Below are 17,032 nucleotides of genomic sequence, written 5' to 3' on the forward strand. Positions count from 1 at the left end.
AGATTATTAATCATAAGTTTGTGCAGCTATGACAAGAATTGGAAACTCAGATTACACTCACTGATGAAGAGGTACATGAGCCTTTAGGACATAAGCTATATCAAAGTCAAAACATCTTAAGAGAAGAAATACACATCAAAATCTTGAAACAAAGTAACTTAATTCAGGAAGAGATACATGAACATATTAAAGATTTGTGTATGGATGTAGATAGTTTATGTAACTTTGCAAAAACAGAATGTAAGTTGGTAAGAAATGATATGTCAGATGCGCAAATACGCATAGAAATTATAGAACAGAGAAGCAACAATGGAGATTCTGTATATTCAAACGAGATACATTTTGGTTTGGAGAAAAAAATACAAGCATTGTTAGATCACAAATTTCAGGAAATGGGCAGCTTTCCAGGGAGGTACTCACTAACAATACCAATGAGTTTAAAAGACTATGAGATGAATTGGCAAAACGTAGAAGGGAATTAACAGAAAGTCAAATTAAAGGTAAATCTGTCAATGCAAAAACAGTATTAGAGGAATTACAGTTGGGAAGTGACATGAACTTTTATAAGCATTTTTCAAAGTTTAAAGCAGAAGGGGGATGTACATCCAATGTACTTCCTGCGAGTATTTTCCAGGTCATTACCACAAAAGTGAGAAGGCTCTAGAAAAGTAGATATCATTTTGAGCCATTTGCTAGGGGATGCTACTGAGCGAGTAAACACACATTCGGAAGACTTTACCTTGTCGGACTATTTTCAGAAGAAATTCAAGTATAAATATTGCTCTGAAACAATACAAGAGAAATTGACACTAGAATTATTACAGTGTAGATTCAAAAAGTATATGGAATGGCATCTAACAAGATCTAAGCATTTAGATAACCTGATAGCTGAACTACATCTAGCAAAGGTATTGGCAAAATTATTTAACTGGAAAGATAAAAAAATCTACTCACAAAGTGTTGGCAGAACACACACATAAAAGACTGTTGTAATTGGCAAACTTTCGGAACCACAGGCTCCTTCTTCAGGCAGAAGGGTTGGAGGGAAGGAAGAAGGGTGAAGGTAAAGGACTGGACAGGACTAAGAAAAGGGGTAGATTTCAGAAAAGTCACCCAGAACTGTGGGTTAGGAGAGACTTACTGTATGGGCTGAGAAGGAAAGAGTAGAAAAAAAATTTTTCATCAGAGGTTACTTGATTTTCTACAAAAGAGTAACGTGTTATCCACAGCCCAACATTGTTTCCAGAAAGGGCGATCAACAGCAACAGCAATATTTGAATTTATGGGTGAAATGCTCCATGGCGAAGTGCTTGATAGTGGAGAAAAAGTAACTAGCATATGCCTCAATCTGTCTACGACATGTGTGTCCAACCTTTTAGCTTACATCAACTAAAAAGAATTTAAAAAAAAGTATTAAAGTTCCCTTTATGTGAAGTTATGATAGTAATGAACTCTCATATAGAAAATGCCATATTAATCCCACCTTGCTTTTTTGGAATAAAGAATCATAAATTAATAAATTCTGAAATACTAAATTGTTTTAACTATAGACCTCCAACTGCCAAACTCCCTTTCCCCTCCCCCTATAGTGGTTATTGTTAGTGTTAAGTATATTATATGCAGCCCAAATACTAATCTTCTTCCAATGTGGCTCGTGTAAGCTAAAAGGTTTGACACTTATCGCTTAGACAGATCAAGGCATGTGCCAGTTACTTTTTCTCCACTATCAAGCACTTCACTATGGAGCAAGTCAGTTAGAAATTCAAATACTGCTGTTTCAGTTGATTGCCCTTTCCGGAAACCATGTTGGGCTGTGGGTAATATGTTGCACTTTCCTAGATAATCTAGTAACCTCTGATGAAAAATTTTTTCTACTCTTTTCGAAAATACAGATAGCAAAGCAATTGGCTATTATCTCCTTTCTTACTCTTTTTAAAAGAAGTTCAGGTTTTTGAAACCTATGAAGTAACATGCAAAGAAAAGGGAAGGCAAACGCTTTTTGTTGAAGGTGACAACATTAGTCAATAAGTGAGTAAGCCCATTTTGCGTGGAGGTGAGATTGTGTGTCGATGAGGTCAGGATTTTTTTATAGTGGGGCATGACTATTGTTTGTAAATGCAGAGAGAGTAAAAAAAATGTAATTGTCATCCAGGGGAGGGTCAGTGTTATTCCTTTATTTATTGTGTACGTTATGTAGAGTGTATTATGCTATGCAAGAGTGGATTACGCTATGCAGTTAGCCTTCTCCTGCCGAGCAGTGTGCCAGCAGTGCGCAAATAGTAGCAAGTGGCTTATTTAGTGTTCATATAAGTGTAGTAGTCAAATTGAAAATTTGTTTGAGTGTTCTTAGCGCACTTGTTTAGTTAAATCCGTCAAATCATTTGCATTTTAATATCTGTGAGTGTAAAGTCGCATAGTCATCTGTCATTTGTTTATTTCTTTCAAATAGTCTTTGTACTTTCTGACAGTACAGTTAGCCTTCTGCCACTGAGCAGCGTGTCAGCAGTGCGCAAGTAGCAGCATTACTGCATTTGCTAGGCAGTCTTGTATTTTAATAACCGTTTAAATTTTGTGTCGAATTATTTGTGCTCTCTGTAGATTAGTTCAGACGTTCTTTGCACAACAGTATTTAGCATGGATAGGGACTGCGACTGCTGTGTTCAGATGCAGACTGAGTTGGCATTCCTTCGCTCCCAGCTTCAGGCAGCGTTGGCTTCGGTCACACACCTTGAGGCTGTTGCCAATGGGCATCAATGTGGGGGTCTGGACGGGAGTTTGTCGGGGACGGTCAGCTCGTCCCATGCATCCCCCAATCGGACAACGGTTGTGGCTGCCCGGGATACTGCCCACATTGAGGCTGACCCCTCACCCATGGTAGAGTGGGAGGTCGTCAAGGTGTGGCAGGGGGCGAAAGACATTCTGGAGGGCAGAACAGAAGGCCTCTCCAGTTTGTCTGACAAACTGGTTTCAGGCTCTATCTCTGGCTGATACTGATCTTCGGCCGGACATGGCTGCTTGTCCTGTTCCAGAGGTTGCCCCTCAGTCTGCAAGATCTGGGCAGTCGCAGACGGTGGGCTTACTGGTAGTTGGGAGCTCCAACGTGAGGTGCGTAATGGGGCCCCTTAGGGATATGGCTGCAAGGGAGGGAAAGAAAACCAATGTGCACTCAGTGTGCATACGGGGGGGAGCCATTCCAGGTGTGGGAAGGGTCCTTCCAGATGCCATGAAGGGTACAGGGTGCACCCATCTGCAGCTGGTCGCTCATGTTGGCACCAATGATGTGTGTCGCTATGGATCGGAGGAAATCCTCTCTGGCTTCTTCGGCTGTCTAATTTGGTGAAGATTGCCAGTCGCGCTAGCGGGATGAAAGCAGAGCTCACCATCTGCAGCATCGTCGACAGGACTGACTGCGAATCTTTGGTACAGAGCCAAGTGGAGGGTCTGAATCAGAGGCTCAGACAGTTCTGCGACCATGGGGGCTGCAGATTCCTCGACTTGCGCGATAGGGTGGTGGGGTTTCGGGTTCCGGGTAGCAGGGGTTGTGTGGCATGGACTGGGCGGTTTTTTAGGTTAGATGGCCTCGGGCAAGTACAGAAAGGGCAATAGCCTCAAAGGGTGAGGGGCAAAGTCAGGACATGCGGGAACCAAGCAGCAATCGGTATTGTAATTGTAAACTGTCAAAGCTGCGCTGGTAAAGTACCAGAACTTCAAGCGCTGATAGAAAGCACCAAAGCTGAAATTGTTATAGGTACCAAAAGCTGGCTGAAGTCAGAGATAAATTCTGCCAAACTTTTTACAAAGGCACAGATGGTGTTTAGAAAGAATAGATTGCATGCATGTTTGTCGCTGTTAGTAGTAGTTTATCCTGTAGTGAAATAGAAGTGGATAGTTCCTGTGAATTATTATGGGTGGAGGTTATACTCAACAACCAAGTTAGGTTAATAATTGGCTCCTTTTAACGACCTCCCGACTCAGCAGCATTAGTGGCTGAACAGCTGAGAGAAAATCTGGAATACATTTCACATAAATTTCCTCAGCATGTTATAGTCTTAGGTGGAGATTTCAATACCATATATAGACTGGGACACTCAGATGTTTAGGACGGGTGGTAGGGACAGAGCATCGAGTGACATTATACTGAGTGCACTATCCGAAAATTACCTCGAGCAATTAAACAGAGAACCAACTCATGGAGATAACATCTTGGACCTACTGATAACAAACAGACCCGAACTTTTCGACTCTGTAAGCGCAGAACAGGGAATCAGTGATCATAAGGTCGTTGCAGCATACCTGAATATGGAAGTAAATAGGAATATAAAAAAAGGGAGGAAGGTTTATCTGTTTAACAAGAGTAATAGGAGGTAGATTTCAGACTACCTAACAGATCAAAACTAAAATTTCTGTTCCGACACTGACAATGTTGAGTGTTTATGGAAAAAGTTCAAGGCAATCGTAAAATGCATTTTAGACAGGTACGAGCTGAGTAAAACTGTGAGGGACGGAGAAAACCCACCGTGGTTCAACAACAAAGTTAGGAAACTACTGCGAAAGCAAAGAGAGTTTCACTGCAAATTTAAATGCAGCCAAAACCTCTCAGACAAACAGAAGCTAAACGATGTCAAAGTTAGCGTAAGGAGGGCTATGCTGAAGCGTTCAGTGAAATCGAAAGTAAAATTCTATGTACCGACTTGACAGAAAATCCTAGGAAGTTCTGGTTTTACGTTAAATCAGTAACTGGATCGAAACAGCATATCCAGACACTCTGGGATGATAATGGCATTGAAACAGAGGATGACACGCGTAAAGCTGAAATACTAAACACCTTTTTCCAAAGGTGTTTCAAAGAGGAAGACCGCACTGCAGTTCCATCTCTAAATCCTCGCACGAACGAAAAAGTGGCTGACATCGAAATAAGTGTCCAAGGAATAGAAAAGCAACTGAAATCACTCAACAGATGAAAGTCCACTGGACCTGACAGGATACCAATTCGATTCTACACAGAGCACGCAAAAGAACTTGCCCCCCTTCTAACAGCCGTGTACCACAAGTCTCTAGAAGATCGGAAGGTTCCAAATGATTGGAAAAGAGCACAGGTACTTCCAGTTTTCAAGAAGGGTCGTTGAGCAGATGCGCAAAACTATATAGGCCTATATCTCTGACATCGATCTGTTGTAGAATTTTAGAACATGTTTTCTGCTCGCATATCATGTCATTTCTGGAAACCCAGAATCTACTTTGTAGGAATCAACATGGATTCCGGAAACATCGATCATGTGAGGCCCAAGTCGCTTTATTTGTTCAATGAGACCAAGAAAATATTAGATACAGGCTTCCAGGTAGATGCTATTTTTCTTGACTTCCAGAAGGCGTTCGATACAGTTCCGCACTGTCGCCTGATAAACAAAGTAAGAGCCTACGGAATATCATACCAGATACCAGCTGTGTGGCTGGATTGAAGAGTTTTTAGCAAACAGAACACAGCATGTTGTTCTCAATGGAGAGACATCTACAGACGTTAAAGTAACCTCTGGCGTGCCACAGGGGAGTGTTATGGGACCATTGCTTTTCACAATATATATAAATGACCTAGTAGATAGTGTCCGAAGTTCCACGCGGCTTTTCGCGGATGATGCTGTAGTATACAGTGAAGTTGCAGCATTAGAAAATTGCAGCAAAATGCAGGAAGATCTGGAGCAGATAGGCACTTGGTGCAGGTAGCAGCAACTGACCCTTAACATAGACAAATGTAATGTATTGCAAATACATAAAAAGAAAGATCCTTTATTGTAGGATTATATGATAGCGGAACAAACACTGGTAGCAGTTACTTCTGCAAAATATCTGGGAGGATGTGTACGGAATGATTTGAAGTGGAGTGATCATGTTGGTAAGGCGGGTAACAGGTTGAGATTCATTGGGAGAGTCCTTAAAAAATGTAGTCCATCAACAAGGGAGGTGGCTTACAAAACACTCGTTCATCCCATACTTGAGTATTGCTCATCAGTGTGGGAACTGTACCAGGTCATAGAGAAGATTCAAAGACGAGCGGCGCATTTCATCACAGGGTTATTTGGTAAGTGTGATAGTGTTACAGAGATGTTTAGCAAACTCAGGTGGCAGACTCTGCAAGAGAGGCGCTCTGCATCGCAGTGCAGCTTGCTGTCTAGGTTTCGAGAGGGTGCATTTCTGGATGAGATATCGAATATATTGCTTCCCCCTACTTATACCGCCCGAGGAAGATCACGAATTTAAATTAGAGAGATTTGAGCATGCACGGAGGCTTTTGGCAGTCATTCTTCCCGCGAACCATACGCGACTGGAACAGGAAAGGGAGGTAATGACAGTGGTACATAAAGTGCCCTCTGCCACAAACCGTTGGGTGTCTTGCGGAGTATAGATGTAGAGGTAGATGTAGAAGAAAGAAAGAATTTATTAATTGTCTGAGAAGCTCAGAGCAGGCGACTTATGTGGTAAAGCTGTGGAGAAACAATAAGGAGGCTATTTAAGTTTTAGTTTCTGAACTGAGATAATCCAAAGCTTAAAGGATGATATTAAATGCTGCTCTATTGCAAAAACTATGGTGTTGTGGCTGTATTAAAAATGGATGGAAGTACAGTAAAATCCCTTTTTACCGAATTACCTGGGGGCCCAAATATTGTTTCATTAAATAGGGGATTTACTTAAACTTGAGTCTTATCTAGGTACGCAGAAGGAGTGACCTGGAATCATAATTCAAGCATGTATGAGTGATCTAAGAGATATTAAATAAAAAACTTACCAATAATCTGGTATAAATTTACATACCAAATACACGCATATCACAATTTTTGCAGCACACATTCTTTACTTTTAAAAAATCACGAAGGGGTGTTTGTTTTCTCTTTCCAGAGTATTGCAATAACAGAAGTCGTCACTCCAGTTGGTCGCATTTCACAATTTTTGTAGCACACATTCTTTACTTTTAAAAAAATGACGAAGAGTTGTTTGTTTTCTCTTTCCAGAGTATTGCAATGACAGAAATTGTTACTCCAGTTGGTTGATGTTTGTTACAATTGACTTGTGGTGTCTCTGGTGCAGAGCGCACTATCTTTGGGAACCTTTTTTCTTTGGACTAGCGAGTCTGGCATGAACTTTCTGCTCGTGATATGTGTAACAGCCATAATTGTCGTATTACAAGTGTCCAATAGATGTATATTTCATATCGAAGTGAGTTATGTCTCTCAAATAATCTCCCGTGATAACCACGTTGGTGATCCCAACACTGTCGATGTCTCATCCAGTGTATTTGTGCTTGCTTTTGTCATTGACTTACATTGCGTGCCAGACTGCATTGTTTATGCCACAATGCATCTACCTGTAACTTTTGGTGTAAGTGAAATGGGCCCCATTAACTCTGCCGGTTGCGACCATGAGTGGACAAGTGTACCTCCCTCGAACTTGGTTAAAAGTGAACAGTTATTTACGCCCGGCCATGCTGGCGGCCACCTAACCTTACCCAGTTCAACATGGCCACCGCCTAATGTGGCAGCACAACAATAGCCACAACATGGACAGTGCCCGACACCTTACCACAACATGGAGGGCGTTCCAGTAAAAGACATTGTGGTCTATCCTTCCCTTCACGTCCATCCTTACCTTCAGGATGGCTTGGTGCACCAGCAAATTTCCAGGACTGTGAATTGAACATTACAATGCATGGGGTAGCACAATCTCACCTACATAGTGTTGCAGCATCCCCCCCCCCCTCCCCCCGCCTCCTTGGCTGCACTTTCCACGCGTGCTTCCCTGGTTGAGCACACAACCTCATGGCTTTCTGATCTGTTGTACGTGCGCTCCCAGAACGAAGAACTCCGCACCCAGAATGAGGACTTACGCACCCGCATTGCCTCTGCTGAATTATCACATGAATGGCGTACTATACATCTTCTATCTGCAGCCCTGCAGCGAGGTGGCCCAGCACACGTCCCTACAGTGTCTTCTCGCCATCCTGCTCCAGTGTCGTGCATCCCCCAACCTGCCGTTTTTTTTGCATTGCCGCAGACAAATCTCCAAAACGCACCTGCAGGCGTCTCTCCAGATTCTTCATGGCGCTTCACTCCTGCACTGTGCCCTCTGTCACTGACTACAGCAGACTCCTCTCCTACATCACCTCAGTTCATCAAGATCAGTGAACTGACATTGCCTGCGGATAACTTCTTGACCCCTCAGGCAGACTCCCCTACGCGATTATTGGCCATCAGTAATGGCACTTGCCATAAGATTCGACCCACCGATGGCCTACCAGTTCGTTATAAGGCCAGACGCCTTAATACTTCCAAATTTGGAGATCATTGGGTGTCCTCCGCCCCTCTGATAGCAACTGGTCTTCCCCTATTCACCTTGTTCCCAAAAAGGACAGCACCTTACGCATGAGCAGGGACTACAGATTCCTTAACGCCCGCACCATTATCGATAACTACCCCATACCACATATCCAAGATTTCGCACGGTTGCTTCATGGTTCTACCTTTTTATCCGTATTAGATTGTTCCAAAGCGTATCACCAGAGTCCTATGCATCCACCAGTTATTCCGAAGATGGCCATCATCACACCCTTCAGCCTATTTGAATACTGTTACATGCCTTATGGACTGAAAAATGCTGCACAGAAATGGCAGTGGTTTATTGATTCCAGTTACTTAGACGATATCCTTATCAGAAATGATGTTTATGGGGTTTCCTCTGAATGTCCAGGGAACTGGTCAATAATAATACTTTCTTTTACAGCCATAGGAACCGCTACCCTCAGCATTTAATAAAGCTTGTTTTTGAGAATGCCGGACACTGAAGACGGTGCCAAATTGTACATTTCTGCCAATCCAAAAGTTTTATATTAAGATTGTCTTTGACATTGTGGATGATTACCAGCTTTTGCTCAATCGTAAGATTCCTACGTTCGCATGCCATAACTCCACATAAGTATAAAACTTATAAATTTGACTCCAACAAAGCCAATACTTTACGTCTTGCCCTTCATGTGACTGTGACGTCAGCTTACATGATTAGAATTGCATTGTAGGCAGGGCAGAAATCACTTTCTGGCTTGCTCAACACTTTTTCCAGTATCACTATAATGGAATTCAATCTAGATTTGTATCAAATGAAGGAACTGATTACCATACACTGCCATCACATGACATGAAGCACGACCAGTGTAAAACTAAAATAAATCAGAAACTCACTTGCGTACATTAGGAATTGCCTAAAAACTGGATTTTAATTTGCAGTACGTTTCATGTTTATTCCTTAAAAGTGTACAGTTTCTTAAAGTACAATTCATTAAAAGAGGGGATGGATAACATTGTCCTTATGGTAGTTTCACTAGGATTGACGGAAATATTTATTTGAAGTGGGAGTTCCTTAAAAGTGGGTTTGTTAATTCGCGGTTTTACTGGATGAATGTGAATGTCATGTGTCACATCCTCTTAACTACACGAGGCTTTCAAATTCCAGTTGTTGGATGTTTACATGTACTTCACTGACTGGAGAAATGTATACTACGAGCCGTAAGAATTCACATGTTTTCCTTTGGTATGAGGACTAATATGACAATGATAACTGATGATGAAAGCACCAGCCAGTGTGATCAATACCATTATAAAGATGTATTTATCTACATTTTCAGATTTACTGACAGAAATAATATATTTGTGAAAAAATCATGTTTGCACTTACTAGACAGAGTAATGAACATAGCAAATGTTGAACAAAAATGTTAAATGTAATAAATGACCTGTCTATTGGTTGACCACTATTTAAGTATTGAAGTCTGCATGGAAAAGATTTACTGAATAAGTAAGAAATAGTTTTTATCTGTTCAACATGGATTAGTGTTAAAAAAGATAATAGTTAATAGAAATTTAATTAACTTCATGCATGCTGAAGAAAATATCTGCATTTGGGGAGGCTACTGATAGTAGCACCTTTTACTGCATATTTTCAGGTAAATTTAGTTTGCAAGCTGCATGTTTCTGTCTGCTCAAAATGCAGATAATTTCTTTTCAGCACTCAAATATACTGTAATTTATATAATTTTTTAAATACTATATATGAAAAGAGAGAGCAGAAGTTAATTATGGTATTATTTAGTTTTTCAAGCTACAACCAGTGTGTATAATATACACTGAAAGAGAGAGAGAGAGAGAGAGAGAGAGAGAGAGAGAGAGAGGGAAGGAGGGAGGGAGGGAGATTAACTCCACAATAAATGAGATTATTGCCGTGTGTTGAGAATGAGGACGACTCGATGGACAGAACACAAAACTGTAGACAAGAGTGATATCTGTAAGTGAGTGAAAAAAACATAAATAGCACTGGCGAGTTTTTTTTTTTTTTTTTTTCAATTGAGTGGCAGCAATGTAATTGTAAAAGATATAATGATTCTTTGCTTTTTAATACTGTTATCATCAGGAGGGTGAAACTTGTATAGGGACTTTTGGTGAAGCAACATTGGTTTGCTTCCTGGCCACTTGGAATGCAGCATGTTTACCAATCCATCATCTTCTCATTTCTTATTAGGTGATTTAAAGTCTTCCATATTTCTTTTCATTTCATGGTAAACAGAGGCTGGTTTCATCAATCTGTGTTCCTGATTACAACTCCTTGTATATACTGAATTTTTTGAATTTCATTGCAAAAATATTGCTCATATTCTTCTTAAAATTTGCTCACATCTATCACATAGGCTGGAATAAATGATTCCATATTTGTTTGTTTAAAATAAAACAGAATTTGGTTTCATTGCACTGTGTTCTGTGGCCTAAATATATGTTATTGCTTAGGAATCTGTGTCTTAACTGCCCAATTTAAGTTCATTGTAAGTATTTTGCTCTTATTCTACATTTTTATTGTCACATCCATTTTTTATACTTTCTTACATTTAATGGAGATCTCCATATTGCCAGAATTTGACAAAATTCATATTAAACCTTATTACATTTTGTTACAGAATGTGTATGTTATTCTGCTTTGAATGGTGATTTTGAAAAGCAATAATACAGATTTTTGCACTATGTTTTTCCCATATTTGAAGTTCACTGTGAGGCCACTAGGAGTGTTGATGTCATTCTCTGCTTCCCTACTGCAACATGGACAGTAAACTACTTTCAGTTTGGTGTTTTGTGATTATTATAATTAATTTTCTGTGGTTCGAGAGTTACAATGAATTAGTCTGTTGTGGATTATCATTGAAGATGATTGTTCATTGTTAAATGACAATAACAACAAGAGACATATGATTCAGATAGACAGTTTGAAATAGTAAAGAGAGAAAGGATTTGTAATTTGCTAGATGCTGGAACACAAACTAAGTTAGTAACTACTTATGTATTTTCGCTATCCAGATGGCACTTCAGTTACAGCTTTAAGTGAAGGAAGATAATTATGAGAGAGATTTGCTGTTGATGTAATTAACTGCAAATCAGACTATATTCCGCATATGTGGGGACTGATTACGTCTTTAAGGAAGCAGCATAGCTTTGCATCTAGTCACTAACAAAATAAAAATCAAATTCACGTGAGCTGGATGCAGGTTTGACTTGTCACGTCACAGTGGCAGTTTATCAATGATAAGTCTGCCCTCCTAGTACATGATATGGGAAATGCCTATAACATTCTGTAAAAATTTAGGTATGTATTTTTTCTGCAATCCGTGGACTGCACTCCATTAATTCTCGTCTATATACACTGCACACACTGATAGCAAAATTCTGTGTCCAGAATACAACAGAAATCTTTCACAGAGACTGTACTCTCTACTGTAGGCTGTACCCTGTACATCCCAACCCCAATACCTCCATCTGTTTCAACCTGTCAGTATACCAGATCATATCTTGTGAATACTATCATGGAAAATCCTGGATAGAATGTAACAGTATTATGAAAAGGGTTGTTGCTACTCACCATACAGCAGAGACGCTGAGTCACAGATAGGCACAGAAAAAAAACTGTCACAATATAGTCTTTCAGCCAACAATGCCTTTGTCGCAAATAGACCATAAAACACACACACACACACACACACACACACACACACACACATGACTGCAGCCTCTGGCAGATGAGGTTGTGTGTGTGTGTGTGTGTGTGTGTGTGTGTGTGTGTGTATGTGGTCTGTTTTCGACAAAGGCCTTGTTGGCCGAAAGCTTATATTGTGACAATCTTTTTGTTGTGCCTATCTGCGACTCAGCATCTCCACTATATGGCGAGTAGCAACTTTCCTTTTCATAATATTGTTGAATAGTATCGTGGTTCATTCTTAGACTGCTCCCAGCTTCCAGTTGTTACAATCAAAGATTTGTTGAAGCAGTTGGCAGCTATTGTATTGTCAGCCTGCATTTCCACTGACCATTCCTACATTTACCACATTCATTATATATTAGTGCGAGATACTGGATATTTTAAAGATTTCCAGTTGTTAGCCTGCATGCCCCTGCCACTGCCTCCATTGTAACACAAAGGTGCAAGAGGGGCATGTCCAACATGGCCTCGTAGATCCACATTTCAGCCATGAGGCAAAAGTTTTTTATCTGTCAGAAGGCAGCATATGAGTCGTACCACAAGAAGATCGCTCAGTTAGAGGGACTGTTAAGAGGCTGCAAATTCAAGTGTACTAATGGACAGTGTCATCAATCATATGCTTCCTCAGTAGTTAGGGACATGGTTTTAGTGCACGCTTTTCATGAAACATTGAAACACGATCTCCTTAAACTCAACGACCCATCACTTGATGTGTGTCTCTCAGTTATTTGTGCATATGAAAGTTCCTCTGCTCTTCAGTGTCACTGCAGGATCCTGCCTTCATCTTTGCTACCAAGTCCACCTGTGGACCCCAATGGCCATGCCACAAGGAGAATGGGGTGTCCTCAACAGGCTGCCAACAAAAGCCCCATACATCATGCGTGCAATGTTTCATACAACAACCACACCAGAAAAGTAATTTTTGATGTGTGAGATGTAGCAAAACAGGACATAAAGCAGAGGTCTGTTGTTCCTCCTCACACATGAATGTGGATTATACTTAGCTTGTACTGGCCCAGAACCAGGCAGAGTTTGAGGATCCATATGTAGCAAACGTCCAATCCGTCCTTGCCCCTTCGGCCAAGCACATGACATTGGGGGTTCAAATTGATGGAGTGGCAGTGTTCTTACTAGCTGACACCAGTTCAGCCCCACAATAATTGAGTGGAACACATACGAGGGCTATCCACAAAGTACATTACGTTTTGGAATTAAAAATAAATAAAGTATTGGAATTTTTTTTTATTGTATACAGATGAAAGCCACACTTAAATACTACTTTTCTACATAGTTGCCATTTAAATTAAGGCACTTATCGTAGCGATGGACGAGCTTGGAAATTCCTTCGATGTAAAATTTGGCCACCTGCGCCTTCAACCATGTGGTTACCTCTATTGGGACAGAAAAGGTGTAATTTTTGTGGATTTCCTGGAAAGAGGCACTACAATAAACTCTCAAAGGTATTGCCAAAATCTGCACAACCTCAGAAGAGCAATACAAAACAAGCGCAGGGGAACGTTGGCCTCAAAGATCTTGCTGATTCACGACAACGCCCGGGCCCACACAGCAAATGCCACTCGTGAAGTTCTCGAATCTTTTAAGTGGGAGTTGTTTCCTCATCCGCCATACAGTCCCGACCTGGTACCGAGCGACTTCCACTTATTCCCAGCAATGAAGAAGTGGTTCGCTATGCAGCATTTTGATGACGATGCACAGCTTCAAGAAGAGGTAACCACGTGGTTGAAGGTCCTCGTACAAACAGGTAGAGACGCCACTCTTGCATCAATCTGAGGAGTTTCTGCAATGATGTAATGTCTGTGACAGGTTTTTTCCATGAATATCTGTGTTATAAAGACAAAGCAGTTATGGATCACATTCTGGTTGTCACTACCCTGGGCACCTGTAATTTTCTGGGTACGGATCTTTTTCATGCCCTGAGTTTAGATATACATGCCACAGCACCAACAGTGCATTCAGTGGATAGACCACCACAGGTACAACATATCATCAAAGGTTCCCCATGATTTCCCAAATAAGACAGGGATAAATGACTTTGAGTCACACATTACCATGTTACCACACCCCATTCACAAGTTTTGTACAGCCTGTACAGTTCCATTCGCTCTGCAGGACAGGTTCCACAGTGAACTTCAACACCGGCAAGAGGACGGGATCCTGTCCCCAGTGCCCAACAGTAGATGAGCGCATCTATTCTCTTAATCAAGAAACCCAATTTGATGATCCACATTCTGTGGGGACTTTAAAGCCACCACAATGCATAAGTGGTCATCGACTCATATCCAATCCCAAACAGTTGAAGATATTATGACTTGTCTTGCTAGAGGTAGTGTGCTTGCCAAGACTAACTTAAAGGATGCCTATTTGTAGCTCCTCCTCGACAATGGCTCTAAGAACTTAGTAGTGATGAATATGCTGTCTGAACTTTTCCAATGTAATTGATTGCCTTTTGGCATGTCCAGTGTACTGGCCGTATTTTAAAGATATTTCAAACAGTTAATCAGACAAGTTCCTGGCACAGCCAACTATCTGGATGATATTTCAGAAAGTGAATTTACATTGCAACTTGGACAATCAAGAATTCTTTGTAAGGCAAGTGGAGTACTTGGAACATACAATCAGGGCTTCATGTTTTATATGCCCCAACCCAACTTTCGAGGAGGCAGTCCAAAAGCTGAAGTTGGTCGTGGGTCAAATCAATTGCTACTGCTTCTTCTACCCCTAGGCGGCAGCCATAGCGGAACAGTTATTTCAGTTCTTACGAAAAGAATAACATGGAAATGGACAGACCAATGTGATCAAGCCTTCCCCAGTTGGAAACAGGCTCTTCTCAAACCTAGCTGTCTAATAGCATATGATCCAGCAAAGCCACTGGTCCCTACAGCTCTGACGCATCTGATTATGGGATGGGCAAGGTAATCTCACACATGGTGAACGAGGTTGAACATCTTTGTTTCCATAACTTTGAATCACACACAGAAAAACTACAGCCAGTTCATATTCCTCACTCCTTTCACTCCTGCGCTCATCAACAGCTCTTCCCACCAAGACTGCTTGATGCTTACACTGCTGGGCCCTCTTTTTATCAAGTTACTCATACCATATCCAGTTTCGTTTGGCAATGCACCATGCTAATACAGATCTTCCCACCTGTTTACCTGTAGGATCAGATCCTACCTTTGACGAAGATCCCAAGGAGTGCTTCCACCTGGACGTCACAGTGGAGGAAGCCATCAACCACCTCCCTCTAGATACAAACAGCATGAAGCACCACACAGCACAGAACCCAGTCCTTGGCAAGGTCTTCAGATGCATGCAGTATGGGTGTCCAGCCAACAGAAAGCAACTACAGAACCCAGAACTTCAGGCCTTCTGGGATCGTCACTATGATCTCTCAACATTACAAGGGCTCCAAGGGGAAAATAGGCGAACATGTGTCATATCTCCAGCTTGCTCCAACAGAAGGCCCTGGAATTCCTCCACATGGGACATTGGGAGGTGGCGCTCACAAAACAGCTGGATACACATCACACATACTGGCAGGGAATGGGGACAGCCATCAGAAACATAGTTTCTTCTTATACAACTTGCCACTCCAAGCAAGAAGCCCTGCCTATAAGTGTTTCCACTTAGTCAAGTATTCATCTGGATTTCACTGGCCCCTTTCTGGGGACCTCTTGGCTCACTGTGTTAGACACAGGCTCTGGGTATCCATTTGTCTCAAGAATGCCTTCCATCACTTCCACTGCCGCTATCCAGACTTTAAAACCAGGATATTTTCCTTAGAGGGTCTCCTGGAACTATAGTAACAGATAGTGGTCCCAAATTTACATCCACAGAGTTCCAGGAATTTTGTAAAGTTAACACAATCACGTTAGTCCATATAGCCCTGTAACCCCCCCCCCCCCTCTCCAGCTTCAAATGGCCTGGTGGAATAATTGTTTTGTAAGAACCTTCAAAACTCAATGTCCAAACTCTGCTGATGCACATTCCCTTTTTCTATCCCCTTAATGGGGACACTCTCAAGACGGGGTGTCACTCACTGAGAAACTACAAAACTGCATGGATGCCCATTACTTTCCCAACTACCGATCATGCTCCTGTACATACATGTTACAGCACCACTTACTGTACTGAAGAAGAAGATTTTGTAATGATGAAAACATAGTTTTGAAGATGGCAACAGCAAACTGCTGACACCAGTAATGTATAAGAATAAATGATTTTAGTGATCTTAGCAACTGAAAATTTACTCAGTGTTCAAGTTATACTGAAATAATCAGACAAAAAGAAATGTAATAAGGTATCAATTGCAGTACAACACACAAGGAAACTAAGTAAAATGTTGTGTCAGTCAAGGTACCTTTCTGACGGTCTTACGTTTTCTGTCACACAAATGGGCTAATACCCTGGAGAAATCTGTTAGATCAAGACTATTTTCCTATGCAGAAGAAAGTTATAATACTCATTTTTGGTGTATGACATACAAATTCTAGTAAAAAATGAATCAATGAATGCAAAATACTTAGCATTCTCAGGTTCTAGTATATACCAAAGTGTATGTCCCAGGGTCCACACATACAAAACCAGAAACAGAAATTTGGTGAATATCCCTTTGAAAAACCATTAAAATTTTACATGAATTGGCTATGTGTTTCTAAACAAAGTAGGTCTACTACAAAATATAAATGGGCTAACAGACAATAAATTTAAAATGGTAATACAGAGAAAAGCCATGTATAATGTTGAGGAGTTCATAGGTGATATTGTAAATTTTCTAATAATTTCTAAATTATGTAACATAATGTTTTATAATGCGAGTATTGTGATATTTAAGTGTAAATTGTTATATGTAATTAATATGCATAAGTTAATTATATAAATATGTGATCAAATTGAGATATTAAAATATATAACTTGTACTCTGAATCTGTTTCATGCAACAGCAAACTAAGTA

At 40.8% G+C, this 17,032-nt stretch overlaps 1 protein-coding gene across 3 annotated transcripts in view; it reads right to left on the reverse strand.

Moving 5' to 3' along the window:
* The window catches only part of LOC126485153 (intraflagellar transport protein 74 homolog), a 224,983-nt gene that overhangs the window by 123,466 nt on the left and 84,485 nt on the right, over window positions 1-17,032 (reverse strand). The gene's annotated exons all lie outside the window — the stretch shown is intronic.

The sequence above is a fragment of the Schistocerca serialis genome, chromosome 6 (genome assembly GCF_023864345.2).
Source record: "Schistocerca serialis cubense isolate TAMUIC-IGC-003099 chromosome 6, iqSchSeri2.2, whole genome shotgun sequence".
NCBI classification, from domain to species: domain Eukaryota; kingdom Metazoa; phylum Arthropoda; class Insecta; order Orthoptera; family Acrididae; genus Schistocerca; species Schistocerca serialis.